Below are 15,381 nucleotides of genomic sequence, written 5' to 3' on the forward strand. Positions count from 1 at the left end.
CCTGCTGTTTTAATCCAAATCTGCAAAAAGTGACAAAGTTATAAGTGTTTTAGTGATTCCCCATTATAGTCTATGGCTGAATTACTGAATCAGCACCGGATCTTTAAATCTGATTTGACCAAATTGAATCAGGACAGTGACTCATATCACTGAATCAAATCACTCTTCTTCCAAATCGACTGAATCCAAATCTGAATCAAATACCTGTCACTTTGCACAGGCCTACTGGCTACTAAAAAGTGGGATAACCCTGCTTTATACTATAAACTTCCTAGATGGTAGAAGATACAGCAGGGGAGTGGCAGAGCTGACTTTAATATCAGCTGTGCTACTGAATTCATGGATGACCTCAAAGAAGTTCAGAACCATTCTGCATGAAATTCTTTACACCTGTAAAGCAGAGATAGCACTTCACTAAAGGCATATTATGAAGCTTATTTCATTAAACTTGGTAACAACCTTGAGACTATTAGATGAAAATTGCTATCTACGCACAAAGTATATTTGCTATTGAAGAACCATTCAATGGAAATACACAAGTAACATTTCCAGAAAGTGGTGCTGCTGACAAATGTGCTGCAATTCCAATGCGCATCATGGCTAAGCTTTCAGATTTAGGTTCCTAAAATACTTGCTTAGCTTTCAAATGAACGGAATAAACAGGAACTGACACTGAAAGTTATTACAAATTGCTTGGAGCTGAACACTTTTGAAATTAAGGCACTTAAGAGTCTAAAACCTGATTCCAAGTTTAGGCTCCAGCTTTTCAAAATGTCAGTGATCCTTGTCTGTACAAACTCTTGTCTTGTTTATACCTAAAATACACAATCATCCTTCTGCATGACAAAAGCCTATCACTCAAAGACATGAAAAGCACCCTAACTTGACACAGGTAAAGATAGGAGACTGCCACTGCAAGGTTTGTCAAATCACTTAATTAAAGTTGTTAGTAGAGTCTTAAATAGAGAAAGGCTAACTCATTTTGTAAAGTGGGAAGAGACTGTCAAAAAAATAAAAAATAGCAGAAAGGATGCAGATGGAAAAATATCCAATGAAGAAAATGCATAGAATAGACAGAGGCAGACAAGGTTCTTTGGGTAGATGTGATATTTTTAATTAGACCAATTAAATATTTGGAAAAATTGTTCTTTGCAAGCTTTTGGGCACAAATACACTTCTTCAGGCATAGGGAAAGTCTATTGGTGTTTGTGTGCTTTCCTGGGTAGAATAGAAGCCAAAAAGCAAAATTCAGGTCTGTGAAAATGCAAATGCATGGCAGTGAGGTCCAAAGGGAATGGGAGACAGTAGGTGTGAGAAGGTAGTTGGGTGGCAGGAAAAGGGGAGAAGTTGATAAAATGTAGCTGGTAAAATGCAGCTTTTATTTCTACCCAGGAGAACTTTTACAATCTTTTCTCTGATGCCTGATGAAGGGTGTTTGTACCCGAAAGCTTGCAATTAACTATTTTGTTTTTGCAAAAATATTGTTGGTCTAATAAAAGATATCAACTCTACCACAAACCCTGATATCTGCTAAAATACAGATGGTTACCCGGGGTAATCAGATGGCAGGTGGGTTATAATGTGCCATATATCCAATGTCTATATTTAGTCCATGATTTTTTGTATCTAGTAGACTTATGAAGTGAAGTTCATAGGCTCGTCTACAAAAGGTGTTTTCAAAATTCCCTTTGAGGATTTGAACTGAGAGATTGGAGAGTGAGTGGTTATCCTGTGAAAAGTGTGCACCTACAGATAGTTGGGTATTTTTGTCTTTGATAGATTTTTGGTGTGCATTCATTCTGGTATGCAATTGTTATTTGGATTTATAGCACATTATAACCTGTGTGCCCTCTAATAACCTGGTGCATCTAGAAAAACTGCGAGGGAGGGGCAGGTGGAAGGAGCTGCAGCATGTCTCTGCTTTCCCTCTCCCCCACCTCTGCAGTCTCCTGCTCGATTGTAAAGGGAGGGACTTTTTTCCATGTTAAATGGGGGGGAGAATGTTGTCTCCTAATCAAGCAAATATGATACTATTACAAGGTTCATGCAAAATCAAGGGACCAATTCCATGATTTTAAAAATAAAGCGGGTGGTGTGTTTCTGAAAGGTATTAAAACATAAGAACAAAGGCTGGAGTAATCATTTCCAGTATATAGTTTTGTTATTCACCTAAGTTGGACAGTGCTTTTGGTGACCATAGTTCTTTAACATACAATGCAGTATGGATGAGAGGTGTTAGAGCCTGTTGCCATTTAACGAAGGATAGCTAGTCATAAAACTTCACATTTACACTTAAATTCATGCACAGTGTTTCTGCAGTGAAGATTGCATGGCACTATGAAATCATAAAAAAGTAATCAAGAAAGCAAAGAACTTCTAATGACAAGTACTTGAGCATGTCATCAATGTAACTTTAATAATGACAACATGCAACCTCACTTTCAGGTGATACAAGAAGGTTTTAGGCAATGTTAAGTGAAATTTTCTCTCTTCATTGAACACTTGGCTAAATATCCAATGTTGAAACAACTAATTCATATGGTGGAAGGTTTCAGTTTGATATTGTTGTTATCACATTTAGAACAAAATCACTCGATGCATCTACATGTGCAATTAGCATGGTGAAATAAACTCCAGTGCAAATTGCTGCAGGGTACAATATTTGCATGAACACTCAGGACTGCAGCACATTGAGCTAGGGGGGAGCAGCCTCAGCTGGCAGTGGACCCAGGGGGTCATCCTGCCAGCATGGGGATGCTCCAAGCTAGCTCAGCATGCTACAGAGGGGCTGGCTGGGGCCCGAGGGGGTTTCAGCCTGGGGCTAGTCAGCAGGCAGCCCTGTACTGAGGCACCTTCATGCCTCAGCCATTCCTGTCAGCATCTATACATGTGTTGTGATGGACTAAATAACTCTGCTGTAGGTTAGTACTTGTATCTAGCAGTACTAACCTATGGCAGAATTAATTTGTTTACTCTGTCCTAATAGTTTTGCACATATAGATGGTGACATTTTACTGAAGAGCTAATTAGTCAACTCCACAGTAAACATCTTGTGTAGATGCACCCACTGAATTATGGTTGAAATGTGTTGAGAGTGAGGTTGTTGAAGGAATCCAAAGTATGCAATTTTTCTCAATTATTATGGATACATCCCAAGACATTGAAAAAAAAGCCACGTTAAGTCATTTTTTTTTCATTTTGTAACAGTAGAACACAATTATATGAATACAGCAATTGATGTGAAAATCAACTAGGCTTTTCTGGGATTTTATGAAATATGTGATCAAAGTGCTGCTGGTCTTGAACAGGAAATTGTGAACTGTACTGAATGGAAAGGGACATAATATCATAGTATCATAGGGTCAGACTATCAAAAGTTCAAGTCAAAGAAATAATAGGGCTTCAAATTGAGTAGAACTTATTCTGGAGCACAAGCAAGAATATTTATGAGAGAACCATATGCTGAATATCTACACTGTGGTCCCAACAACTAGAACCTTACACTTAATGAACATGTTCAGGGAATTCCTAAAATAAGGTGTTTTTATGAGGTGACTGAAAGGGTCTAAGCTTTCTTTGAACATAGTGTAAAGCTATGGGACTTGTTATCTGAGTTAGTTTCTGTCTCAGAGCTTATTAGTAACATTACTTTGAAGAAAGTATGTGCAACACACTGGTTGTCAAGAAACAAATCACTCGTTGCTTTGATATAATGAAGGCACTTTCCACAATAATTTTCCTGTGTGAAAAGGTTGATAAAAAAACCCCCAATGTTGGGCCAATAAAATATCTCCCTAAGAAATCCTGGCCTCTTGCCTATTTTTAGACCATCATGGCTACAATATCATTATTACACAACCAAGAAAATCTTAAGAACTTTTGATTTTATATTTCTTACTGCGTTCAAAATAAAAATGTTGGAACTGGTAAATTCTCTCTCTACGTGCCGACAATCTAATGACATATGCTCAACCAAAGCAGCAACATTACTTTGCAATGTAACAGAATCACTCATGTTGTTTCAAAATAATTTTGACGAAGCTAAAGTGCCACCAAAATGCTGGGAAAATGGGAGGTGGAGGTTAAGTTTGAATTGGAACATGGTAAGAAAGTGAACAAAAAAAATTGATGCATTATATGAGGATGAAAGCTTGAATGGCACTGAGATATATTTCAAAGTTGACATGATCTATGACTGTTGGGATAAAATTTTATCCTACCTGTCTCATTGTTTTCATAATTTGGATGTAAATGCTACCAAGTTTTAATGCAATTTTACTGAAGACTGGTGTCAGCAATTGATGAAGAGCTATATGAAGAAGCTGAAACAATACAACAGGGCTCAGAGCCCACAGTCTGAGACCAAATCCAAAGCTGAGCTGCTACCTGCCCCAGGCAGTACTTGAATGCAAGACAAGGCTTTTTTTTTTTCCCTCAGGCTGATCAGGAGGGGAGTGGGACCTCATCTTGGATTTGATTAAATATGGTTCATAGAGTGATTGGGTTGTTTTTAACTATACCTGTAATAATATCAAGTCCCGAACATTCCTTCTCAAAACTTGCAGAGCAGGAAAAGACAGGCTTCATGGTAAAGAAAGCCTTTGTCTTCTGAAAATGAGAAGGCTGGAAAATGTAAATTAGACCTGATTTTTGATGCATTTGCAGAGAGGAAGACACAAAAGTCCCAGCAGCAGTGGTTAGTGGAAAAATTAAATATCGTTTTACGGTTATTTATACTTATATATATTATTTATTACTATGTACATATTTATGCATTTTATGTACTTTTATTGGAGGCCTCCAAATTATGCTTTCACTGGAGTCTTGTGGTTCTACTACTGTGCTTCTGGTACAGTCCAAACCTCCTAATACTGATAGTAGTTAAGATGCTTGATACTACCGACATCAATGGTAAACTTCTTGACTTCATTAGTGTAAGAGGAATTTGCAATAACTATGTAAGTCCCTCCAACTGAGTATCTTAGTGCCCATGTATTTGTAAGCCATAGTTTAAGTATTGTAAGCAGAAAAAAAAAGAAAAAAGAAAGAAAAAATCACTTGGCAAAATTGTGCCCTCAATTATATATAACTCATATCTCTGGAGGTAATGAAAAAAAAAAAAGAATTAGACCATATATTTGTAATTGTTACAGGGTCCACTGTTTATCTCCTTGTTTGGGGATGTATTGTTGCTTTGTTTGTTTGTTTGACTTGTTTACAGAGCTTCAATAATGTCAGCTTATAAATTGATGTCTCTCCAATATTCCAGGTCATATATCCTAATGATCAAAACAAACTATGAAACTAAAACAAAACTATTAAAAGGAAAAGTGGGAAAAAATAAGGAAAGACATAATGATAATTATGAAAAGTTAGGGATTATATGACCACCAAGCTGACCATGCTTTCAACAACATTATTGCCTCTTCTTTATTCTAACTGGTTGCCTTGTTACACAGAACCCTGTGCAGGAAAATCTATTTCTGGATACTCATTATAAGTAAGTGCAGTCAAGTGCACTCGCATTTAAAAAATCTAGACAGCAAATGACACCTAAGGAAACACTATTTGAATTTTTCAAGTTCAAGTATCTGAAGAATGCTCCTAATAGTACAGACACAAACACTTTGAAAATAGGAAAAGATGTATCTCTAATATTATCTATTTTTAATTTTATTTTAATGAGGGATGTAATAGAAAACTCACCAGTGCTTCAAGTAACAGATCTTTATTTTCCACTAGCTAAGCTTGACTTCTGGTGAAAAACTGTGTAGAACTGGATTAGCTTAGAAGGATCTATATGCATAAATAATTGCTCAGAGTAAGCTAAGTTAGAGCTATAATGGCAAAAACAAATATTGTACACTAGAGAGATTATAATATCTTGAAGTTTCATTCACTAAAATGATTATTCCTGTACAAAGCAATATACTTGTTGCTTATTGGCTGGAAAACATGGTGATAACAGGCATTTACAAATCTGAAGAATATTGTAAACTAAAAATGGTATTTTAAATAAAATTATTCACAAGATTACCTTGCTATATTACTGATTTTGGGACATAGCCATTTATTCTGGTAAATTTTGATTTTCAAGCCCTTGTTCTCCTCCCCTTTCAGATACCAATGTACCAAGTACTGTATGTTAAAAGATAATGAATAGTTTAATAAGATATTAGGAAAAAGTGAATTTATGATTGTTTTTAATTCAAGGACATACAGCATTTCTATTCACAAGATATTATTATGATACGTGTAACTAGACAAGACTTTGTGAACGTGAACAAGAAGTGAATTTGCTAGTTGCAGTACATTAGACTGTAGTTAAAACTGCACTAAAACTATATTTATATCTTTGGATATGGTCAGACAAATTGTAAAAGTGTTTTGAAATTAGGATACTTTATTTCTGGAACTGTTATCTGCCCCATCTATTCCGCTCAAAGTGCAAGCTAAATCACCGTATCTTTTTCATTCAGGTTTAAGGTAACAGCATTTCAGCTCCACTATATCTATATATGAACAGACAGACAAAATGGTTACATTGGTTCAGCTGTCACTAGCTCCTGAGTAGTATGTCCTATGTCCCACCCTCTTTTAAAATGGTTTAGTGAGGGGGTGTCAAACATACAGCCTGCAGGCCAGATCCAGTCCACAGAGCTGTGCAACCTGGCTTATGAAGGTCACAGAGGGGCTGGGAATTTAGATTGGGATAAATGGGGTCAGGGCCCATTGCCAAATGGCCCGAATGGGAATGTATATTGCTGGTAGTGGGCAAACAATGGAGGCTTTAATCCCACTGCTGATCAGATCCAGTTCAAGGATCTCAAGGATCCCTCTGTAGATGTCTCCTCTGCATCTCTAAACCAATGAAGGTGAATGCCAGGAATGGTAATGAATAGGAGATAGATTACATATATCTGGTTTAATGCTCTTCCACTAAAGTGTCTGCTCCTGCCACTGCGGGAGACAGGATACTGGTCTCATTCTTATGAATGAGCTACATTGCACCTTCTATGACAAGCTTTTGGAAGATGGGTTTTATTCTTTGCTTTACCTCAGTTCTTCTGTGATCTTGTGAAGTCTTTGAGATACAGCTTTCTGAGAGTGGCCTTTGATTGTATTTTCCTCAGTGATTTAATTTCTAAAATTGAGCACATGAAAATCAGGGCTATGTACATTAAAAGTCAATTTTGAAAGCGTCTTTCCCTTTATGCTTGAGTTTCTCCAACTTTAGAATGAGATAAATACTTACCTATTTAACAGAACAAATCCATCAATCAGAACCTTCCATGAAGTCAAATAAAGGATTCGATATATTTACAAACATTAAGTACAAAGTAATTTTTCCATTGCACAATGGAAACATAGAGTGAAAGGAAAAAAAAAATTAATAAAGTTGTAAAGGGAGAGGAAAGCAGAACCAGATGGAATTATCTAAGCCAGGGACTGAACTCTTCTGAAGAAATTTAACACTTTTAAATGGCATATTCAACACTCAGATACCATGTTAATGGGCTCATTAAAAATGACAGAGATGGATATAATAGATTAGACAGTGACCATTTTCTAATCATTACAAGCCCTCTGTCTAAAGTAATTAGTGATTATGGCTCTAATTCAGCAAAGGAGTTGGTCTGCTAAAATGAAGCCTGTGGCTCCAGTGACCATAGTACAGAGGTGTTGGTTTTACACCTCTATTTGTCTAGAAACACACCAATTGGTTAGATGTTCATAGTTTCATAGTTTCTAGGTTTGGATGGGATCTGAACAGATCATCAAGTCCGACCCCCTGCCCTGGGCAGGAACAAGTGCTGGGATCATAATATCCCAGCCAGATATCTATCTAACCTCCTCTTGAAGACCCCCCAAAGTAGGGGAGAGCACCACCTCCCTTGGGAGCCCATTCCAGAGCCTGGCAGCCCTAACCATAAAGTAATGTGTTGTGATATCAAGACTGAACCTGCTCTCAATCAATTTGGCCATTCAGTTAATTTAAATCAGTACATTTGACTTCCATGGAGCTATGCTGCTTTTCCCCAGTGGAGGATCTGGACCAATGTGGATTTCAATCTGCCTGAAGTCAGCATGGGGTCACTTATAGAAACTGGAAAATAAGTGTGTCAGCTGCAGGAAGAGAGAAATAAACTTGTCTTTCTTTCCTGGACAAATAAGCAAATTGAACTATATTCTTCCAAAAGTTAGGGGTCTGAGTCACGCAGGCAGAGTCATTTGCGAGGAAATCCTAAGGCTGTAGCAAAGCAGCTTATCATACTGTTGCCAGGGTTATTACCAGCAGAGTTTTGAATGTGTAACATTTTCTGAAGGATTTTAGAATGTCAAACCCTGAGTGACAGCTTTACTCCATGATTCCATTGCTTGCAATAGATGACAGTTTGACAGGCATCCCTAGGGTTCATTTAATTAATTTATGCAAGTCTCCTTACTGAATAACATTAGCGACCGTTTTATTTTATACTCACAGCAGCGGCAAACTTAAACTGCCACATCACATTCTCTCCTACCTCTTCTGTTCACAAGCCCCTGGCATTTTGGCCTTTCTCCTCTCCTCTCCCCTTTTCAGTGAAAGTAACTATATTTAAAGAAATGTGCATACAACAAGGTAACAAAATGAAAACGAACAGATCAGCCAAATTCCACAGAAAATTAAAATATAGTCAACTGTTATGTAAAGTAGAAGTGAAATACAGATCGATTTGAGAGTGCTGTACAGTCAGCATTCCTTTTAAGAAAAAGACTCCACAAGGAAATGCCACAAGCAGAGCAAGTTGCACTCGCTGTATAAAACTTGTGTAATTTCATTGCTAATTTGTTTTTATTAAGGTTGCCCCCTGGCAGGTTAGAAACATACATCCATCTTTATGCCATTCTTTCCCGAAGACTCTTTCAATCTACAAGAATGTTACACTTTGCTCATTGTGGCAGGGCATGTTCCCTTTTTTCTGCTTACACAAGCCTTTTTATGAGGACGGGCACTCTTTAGGCTCGTGGATATAATGCTGAAGTCATTGGATGTGGAGTGGAGGATAAAATTTACAGTATCATTAAAGAGCTAACATGCTTCTGAACTGTTCATTAGGCGTTCTGAACTAAAGTATATTAAAGCCTTACATCTGCTCTTACCGAATAACACTGTTGACATTGTCTTTTTCACTGCAGCTCTGATTTCCCTTCTGCATATTACTTGCCATTTTTATTGCAATACCTCAGGGAAAAGCAAAGTCTGTAGTTCAGAAATTCTAAGGCACTCTCATACCACAACATAGATTAATTTAGTGTGTTATCTCATTCCGAGCCTATGACTCAGAGGAAAATATTGACTTATGGATGACCCTTTCTTTTTTTCTGCCTCTAAAAATTGTGCACACAGTTTTTATCAGGACTTTGAAATGGTTCCACAAAATATACATTCTGATTTACTGTCTAAAGGTAATAAAGAATTCAACATCCAGCATTTCTTTAATAATTTGATATTTGCAAACCAAAAATAATATACTTATAGTATATGAATGTTTAAAATGCAGAAGAGTTCATAGTGAAATGCTGATACTTGTACTCTGAAGAACAACCAAATAGTTTAGAGGTTAATTCCAGTATGAATTTTATAGTTCATAAAACATTTTCCATCATCCTCTCTCTCACGTGCTAACTGTTTAAAGCTAAACTATTTAGTTGGATACATATATTTTTATAATGAAACTTTACAAAGCAGAAGGCAAAAAGGGAAGTGTCCAGTATCCAACATAATAAAATACATTGTCTAGTAATACAGAAACTCAATTCCTTCCCCTGGCCCTGGGTATATTCCTATGCCCATTGTAATACCATATAATTTTGCTCACCTGTTTTGTTCCTGGTCAATTAAACATTAATTTCCTTGTGTAGTCAGCTCCTGAAGTTAGCTTTCCATCTCAAGAAACAAAGGCCTATGTAACAATACTGAAGATGTATGCTCTAGTACATGGGATGAACAGAGTCAGTGAAAGAATGAATGAATGGGTTTGTTGGCTACAGGACTACTAAATTTAGTTCAGAAGTGAGACAGGAGTGCAAGAAAAGAAAGAGTAAAGGACAGTTAAGACAGTTCAATGCCAGCAGAAGACCTCAGATGTGCCCTTGATTTAACCAGTTTTCTTATGTGGAGCATAACTACGGGGCGGGGAGGACAAGTAGGGCACCAGCCCTGGGTGCCAACATTCGTGGAAGGAGAGGTACATAAATGGAAGCCACTATTGCTGCTGGCCCAGTACTCCACCTCCCCAATGGGCCCAGATACTGCTGCCCCATTTTCTGCCACTGACAAGGGTATAAAACTGTCAAGCTATGCCTCTTGTGCTGAAGCCATTGAAGGTAAAAGAGGCCATGCCTCTTGTGCTTCAAGCCATTGAAGGTAAAAGATTTTGCAGGTGGGGTCACTGCTTCCTGAGAAATCAGGTGGAGATTCTTAGACTCTTCCTTTTCAAGTGTCCTGAGAACTCAAAATTACAAGTGAAGTCACTGGGGGCATGGATGCTCAGAATATCTGTGGTTCAGAGGCATAAACAGTGGGTTAGAAAGCAGAAGTTCTGAACCTATGATTGTAGCTTGTGCACTAACCGGGTGCATCTACATGCGTTTTACTGTGGAGTAGATTAATTAGCAGTAAAGCATTACCATCTACATGTGTGCCAGTATTAGGGTGCAGTAAACTAATTAACTGCTCTATAAAATGTCAAGGAAAGTAACATCTTACGGCAGAGTAATTAACTTCACTGAAATGCACATGTAGATGCTGAACAGACACACAAATTGCTCCTGGTCAGCCCAGTCAACTGGAAGCATGCTCTGCCCCAGCTCAAATTGCTGCTGTCCCAGGTGCATGTGTAGACACTGCACCTGGGAGCAGTCTAGTCTGGCTTAAACTGCTCCAGAGTTTATTAGTGCACATGTAGATGCACCCACTGAGCATCTGGCCTTGGATCCTTTGCTCTTTTCTAATCTTTAGATGAGGATGATAATATTTTCCCACTGACTTCCCAGGTGTATTTTGGAGAGTAATTACTTCATAAATCTACAATCCTTTGAGCATATAAAGTGCTATAAAAATGCTAAGTACTATGAAATATCAGGTGGTAAGTTTCTCCAGAGGGGAGAAATTAGCATTCTCAATTAGTAATGAATGAATGAATGACAAGAATCCCTACTTCATAGCATAAATGTGTGTATCAATGTTTTCATAATATTTATAGTAATAGTCAACATCAAAAATGCCCATGAGGAAACTAATATTTTCATTTTCATTGTGGATTTGATGGTGTGAAGTAAATAAGATGACTCATTCCCTGAGCACTGCCAGACTCTGCACTTGAGGAGGTGATTGTCCTGTGGAAATAATATATCTAGATTTGCAATTAACAGCTTTGGGCTAGATCCCCATCTAGACTGAATTAGTGCAGCTCCATTAACTTTGATATAACTTTGCCAAGATATTCCTTTTAAGGATCTGGAACTTTGGTATAATGAATAAACACCATAAGCCAATCTTAATTCTGGCCTTGATAAACTTTGGAATGTCTAGCTTTGCAACTTTAATCAATTTGTACTATTGTAATCTATTGAATATAATATTACATATAGTGGTAACAAATATGAGCCTATTTAAAAAGGGTTCCCACCTTAAATTCAAACCTGCCTCTTTTAACATACTCCTTCTTTATATTTTTATAGGACCAATAATAATTAAAATGGCTTTCGTTTTAACAAAGGGTAACAAAAACAGGGTAACATTTTATTACAAAGGGTAATAAAATGGCTTTCATTTTAACATACTCCCTCTTTATATTTTTATAGGACCAGTAATAATTAAAATGGCTTTAATTTTAATGAAGGGTAACATTAGTTGTTTTCTGATTATTGGCCTGAGGTTATTATAACTATTAATGAAATATAACAGCAATGTGATAATAAGAGCAGAAGGCAGACTAACTCTGTGTACACAGGGAATTTGCCTTCATGTTTTAGTGGTATTTCTTTTCTTTATTTTTAAAGGTGTATGCAGGTATCAGGGGTATCTTTATGATTAGAAGATCTAACCTTGAACACTTCTATGCTCATATTTCCTTCTTTAAAAGAATGTGACTTTCGTATAGATGTAACAAGCAAACAATACAGGAGGTTGTACTATGGGTAAATATGGTTTTTAACTTAAAAAAGCAGACTTCTTAATATTAGGAGAATGGATGCAATTGCATTCCATATAAGTTTTGGATCTGAGTTGGGGAATGACACATAGCATCTATCTACTTGGTAGTATAGAAAAAAATTTGGGATGGCTTTGCTCTTTGAGGCCTGAGGATGTGTACTATGCTACCCAAAAGCTTGTCTAAGTCTATCCCAACCATGCAGTTGGTTCAATAGAAGATATCACCCATAAAATCCTTGTTTCTTACATATTTCCTGGACCATCATGGCTACACTATCATTTCAACACTACCTGCAGTATTCCATTACTTTTTAGAACCAGTGGGTGTGTCTACATGAGACACTTTACTGCAAAGTAGTGTATTTTACTGTGCAGTAAGCATGTGTGTCTATACATGCACATGCTTACTGCACAATAAGCCCTGATAATCATGAGTAAATAGCAAATGTAATCACGAGTAGTTACTGTACACTAGCACTCATGTAGACACCTGACTGGAAGCAAATCTTCTCCTGGTCATCTGGTCATCAGGGGGCGGGAGATTACTCCCTGATCCTGGGAGCTGCCAGCTGCCAAGGTGGGCTCTGTGACTCAAGCCTGGGCAGGGACTGTCCCCCTGCCCCAGCAGCATGAGCTCCAAGCCCCCTGCTCCAAGATCGCAATGTGGATTGCAATGCTTATCTCCCAGCCCCCGCTTCGCCATCTCAATCAGAGAGTGGGGGGCTGGGAGATTCTTATATCCTCATGCCAGCTCCATGGTCATGAGGCCAGTGCTAGGAGATATGGATCACCCAGCCCAAGCCCCAGGACTGTGGTGCTTGGGCTGGGGGATCCTTATCTCCCAGAGCTGGCCCCATGACCACAGAGCTGGTGCTGTCACTGACAGATAAGGATCTCCCAGCCTGAGCCCCATGAGTGAAGAGCTTGAGCTGGGAGATAATACTCTCCCAGCACCGTGCCTGTGGTCATGGAGCTGGCACTGGGAGCTCCTTCCTGCTGGGGGCTGGAGAGCCTGTTCCCCACCAATCTCTGTGATCATGAAGCTGAGCAAGGAGCTGAAGCATAGTCATGGAGCAGGGGCTGGGGACTGTTCCAGTAAGGGGCAGGTCCCAGCCCCATGCCTCAATCAGAAGATTAAGGTTCAGGGCTTGGAAAGAGCTGCAGAGGTGGGGCAGGTCCCAGCCCCCCTGTCCAATCTGCCACTTGGGCAGCTAGTAGTGAGTCCCTGATTGGACAGGGAATGCCCTGCCAGCTGGGGGCTCACTGCTAGCTGCCCCACTGGTGGATTGGACAGGGAGTTAGGACCTGCCCCTTCCCTGTAGCTCTTTCCAAGTTCCCTGCCCCAATCAGGGATCTAGGGCTGAGAGCTCCCTGCTGTTGGGGCAGGGAGATATTGTCCGTGCCCTGGTAGTACGCAGCCCCCGGGGGCAGCGAGTAGTGTCCCAGCCCTGGCCAAGAGATGGCTGTCTCCAGGCCCGGTGCTCCCTGCCAGCTCCTGGTGGAGACAGGGGCCCATTGCAGGGATGCAGGAAGTGGGAGCAGTTTGATGCTAGGAATAGCAAATCTCCTCCCATGTCCCTGCATTTGTAGGTTCCTGCCTATGAGCATTTACTCATGAGTCGTTTACTCGCAAGTAAACTGATCTCAGATCAAATGCATGTGTACACGCACCTGGTAATTACTAATAGATTTCATTGAGCTAAGTAGATTATTTTAAAATGAGTTATCTTGTGCTAGTGCAGTCTAAAGGCTAAGAAATTATCTCACTTATATCTCACATACCCATAGACTGAATATCAGACCATTGTCAAGGGTGTATATATACCTAAATTTGATTACATTATTTGTTATTTAAACCTTTGGCAGCTATTGTTACTCAATACAAGCACAATGAACCTTCCGAGTTGCATCAGAAAAGGCTGAAAAAAAGGAAAGCATAGGTTCATTACATTTCATGGCTGGTAACACAGTGCCGCATGACACTGTCTGATCAGACATGGACATCAGAAGCTGGGATGACAAAGGCTATTTACATGCCACCATTCTTGAGAAAAGACCATCTACCTTCTGTTCAATCTCTTGTCCTCCCTTATAGAGCAAATAAATTATTTGTGTGAAAATAATGGATTATGCAGCCTATTCATTATGAACATCACATTTTCAGGGCCTTAGTGACAACTCCCATCTTGTGATTATGTTGTGTGGAGGTAAAAACATCTCCTGAATTAATGACAAATCTGTCAGTGCCTTTATCCAGTGCCCTGTTTGAAATGATTAAACTCATCCAGTGTTTGCTTAATCTATTTTCCTTTTTCATATAGCATGCTCTCTGCCTGGGGCAAACCCATCCAATAATTTTCAATTGAATAAAACCATAACTCATGACCCAATAAATTATTAAGAAACCCTGAGTTGCATCTGATTCATCATTCATCTTACTACAATGGCAGAAAGCCTACAGAAGTCTTTAACAGTTTTTGTGTGATAAATAGTTCTATTAAAATTTATGAATACAGTAGTACATATTAACACATATTTTGTTACTGAATTATCCATAATACTATTTTTTTCCTGCACCAACTTGTATTAATAATTACATTGGTTTGGAAAACTAACAATCAGCTTGCATCATTAGTAGTGAGGTTTTTTTTCTTTCCCCGAAATCCCTTCAAGAAGTGTTGTAAAATTACCATTCTGAAGTGCCCCATTCATGCTTTCTAGAAAAAAAAACCTCTGCACAAAAAAGCTTAATCACAACATAAAACTAGAGCATTCCTAACACATAATAATAACAATTATAATAATTCATATAATGACAATCAAATAAAACGTTACTGTAAAAATTTTATGAGGACACAGATGAGAATACTAGATACCAAGGACACCATGTGAACACATCAGAAATCAAACATTTTCAAACACTGTTTTTAAAAATGTGGTCAAATAATGCTTATTTAGTTAAGCATGTTGACAGTTTTCAACAAAATTTGTTTTCAACAGAAAATAATTTCTCCTGGAAGGAGATATTTTTTTTAAAAAGCCCTTTTTTTCTTTGAAAATGTAAGAATGAATCAAAAAGCAATATTAGTAAAAAAGACTTCCACCTAGTATAAAAGAAAAAAACCCTGAAAAGCCTGAAAAAATGAAGAAAAATATTCTTGAAAATCAATGGGGGCGGG

This window comes from Alligator sinensis, unplaced genomic scaffold (assembly GCF_000455745.1).
Source record: "Alligator sinensis unplaced genomic scaffold, ASM45574v1 scaffold813_1, whole genome shotgun sequence".
In the NCBI taxonomy this organism is placed as follows: domain Eukaryota; kingdom Metazoa; phylum Chordata; order Crocodylia; family Alligatoridae; genus Alligator; species Alligator sinensis.